Source organism: Bidens hawaiensis, unplaced genomic scaffold (genome assembly GCF_021521415.1).
Source record: "Bidens hawaiensis isolate Kalapana, Puna unplaced genomic scaffold, B.hawaiensis_p1.1 tig00037185_1, whole genome shotgun sequence".
NCBI classification, from domain to species: Eukaryota; Viridiplantae; Streptophyta; class Magnoliopsida; order Asterales; family Asteraceae; genus Bidens; species Bidens hawaiensis.
The window spans coordinates 47,939-50,801 of record NW_027496477.1 but is presented as its reverse complement, the minus strand read 5'-3'; the positions used below and the strand labels follow the sequence as shown (position 1 = coordinate 50,801).

The 2,863-nt window shown below is 40.0% G+C and overlaps 1 pseudogene; it reads right to left on the bottom strand.

Moving 5' to 3' along the window:
* Nucleotides 1–261: 261 nt before the first annotated feature.
* On the bottom strand, nt 262–2,863 carry LOC143589040 (putative late blight resistance protein homolog R1A-3; annotated as a pseudogene).

Genomic DNA, 2,863 nt, shown 5'->3' with positions numbered 1-2,863 from the left:
AACTTTAACTTCACAGTTGTCTGTTTAGAGAATAGATCTGCAAAATGACAATAATTCGCTATCACAAAAGATCTCAGTAATCAACAGCACTTTGATACTCCATATAACCACCGAACTAGCAACTGCTAAGTTCCAGTCCCCTCCATAGAAACTACTAAACGGGCAGTGAAGAAGCACCACAAGACAGAGAAAATACATATTACCAAAAGACAATAATGTTTTCTATGAGATGATTAATTACCTTTACCAGAACTGAGAACTTTATTTATCTTCTAAAATGTCAATCTTTAGGTTGTAGTTTCCCAAATCCCGTTGCTCTTCTTGAATTCTTCTAACAGATTCATTAACAGAATGACTACAGTACTTGATTTTAATAAGATCAAGCGTTGGTATGTCCCCAATATCAAGAGGGGTCTCTTCTAGATCACGGCAGTAGAAAATTTCTAATTGTTTGAGACACGGGAAGCTTGCGCTATACACTACCCACTGTTTGAAACACAACCCCTCAATTCTCAAGAATTTTAGCTGTCTAAACTCATGCTCATCAGTATTCCAGCAGGTTCCCTCAAAAGCCATGTATTTTAGTTTTAGCACATGGAGGTTAGGTAACGACTGAATTGTTGGCATATCACTCCATGGTAGATGACACCACGCCAGTGTAAGTTTTTTCAACGCTGCTGGGAATGCAATGCGATTCTTTGATTTCAGTCTTCTTTGCAAGCCACCACTTAATTTGAGCTTTTCCAGGTGGGTAAGAGACTTGAAGTCAATTACCTCATCCACATAATTACGACATGTAAGTTCCTTAATGCAGGGAAAACACTTTTGAAAATTATCAACCCCATCTCGCAACACCACGTCTGAAATAGCTTTCAAACTCATTGGTTTTATAATGGAAGGAAGAAAAAAGGGCTTCTGGAAGCTCCACAAACACCTTAGATTTACCAAATCTGATATGTTACTAGGTAAGACAATACTCTCACGATTTCTAAGAGACCCAGTTGTATTGTAAATGAGGGTTTGAAGGTTCCATAAATTGCATATTGAAGATGGGAAACCTGGTGAAAATTCCAAACTGCAAGATACCTCAAGTGAACTAGCAATTCCATGCCTTTGGGAAAATCATGCACTCTATCTTCTTGTAGATCTAACACCCTAAGTAGGGAAAATGAACGGAAATACTTTGCAATATTATTGCTCAAGGATCTGACATCACCAAACCACAAAATCGATCGAAGGTTTTGGGTGGGCGGGTGTCTTAAGTCTAGATCGTACGTATTACAGACCATACGGACAGGCATATATTGTGGTGTGATAACATTGGAAGACAATATTAGCCTGTCTATTTGAAGGAAGAATCCTTCTTCCCTAGCTTTATTTAGGCATAACTCCCTAACAAGATCATGTATTTTACAAGCTTTGACACCTCCATTAGAATTCCTCCTCACTGCTACAATTACAAGATTTCTGTCAATCAGATCCATTAAGTAATCCTCACCAATATCTTCCAACCTTCTATTTCCATCTTCTTCAATAAACCCCTCGGCCACCCATAACCATATCAACCTTTGCACTTCAAACTTGTGATCTTCTGGGAAACCACCAAGATAAAGAAAACACTCTCTCAAGTGAATAGGAATATGCTTGTAACTTAAACCTAATGTTTCTAGACAACCATTCTCTTCACCAGCAATGTTCCTCTCAGCAATTTCCACCCAAAACTTTTCACTCCATGCTTCTTTTGCTAAGAGTCCTGCAATGACAGCCACTGCAAGTGGTAACCCGTGACAATTCTTTACTATTTGCTTTCCAGGTTTAATTGACCATTCGGGGCACTCATTTCCATGGAACACCTTCTGACACAACAGCTCCCAGCTTGTTTCTTTGCTCAAATATCCCATGTGAGTCCATCTGCATTTGCATGCTTTGCAACTTCAGTTACGCGACTAGTGAGCAAAAACCGACTTCCATTGTTGTCATGGGGGAAAAACAATTTCAAGTCATCCCATGCTCCTATGTCCCATATATCATCAATTACAATCAAATATCTCCTACCCATTAAGCCTTTGTGCACCATTTCACAAAGTCGAGAGTCAGTAGCCTTTTCAAGACCTAACTGACCACGGATGGATTCCAAAACTTGAACCAACACAGCCCGCTTATCATAAGTTTGAGAAACAGTGGCCCATACACGGACATGGAAATGATGCATAATAAAACGATCGTTGAATACCTTGGTGGCGAGGGTGGTCTTGCCTATTCCACCCATACCAACAATAGAGACAACATCTACCTTCTTTCGATCTTCCACTAGCTTGTCTCTTATGAGCTCAACGTCATGATCAAGCCCCACCACAATTTTATCCAATAATTTCTTCGATCCTTGTGAACTTCTAGAAATGGAACTTGGAGCAGGAGCTGATTGAATTGGTGTTGTTTCCCTCTTCATGCTCTTGAATTCCACCTTGACTGACTTGAATGATCTCCTAGCATTTGCAAGATTTTGATAGAGATTTGTATGTTTCCTAATGTGAACGAGGACAGACTTGAATGATCTCCTAACATGCTGAGATCGGCTGAAGTCCCCAGATCCATTAATTCTAAGGTGAACACCGGATAGAAAAAGATCGACCGTATACTGTGCCTCTTCTACTGCGTATATAAATCTTTTCTTCAGATCATTAAGGTGGTCTTGATGTTGGTGGATGAAAAGGGTTTGAATCATGGAGTCAAGCTCATCATAGAGAAGCTTGAAATGGGGCCTTTCGGTTATGATTTCAGGGTTGTTGATTAACGGATTGTCGGTGCAGTTAATGAGGTGGTTTAACTTCCCCATGAACATCTGAACGCCTGCGTATGTCAT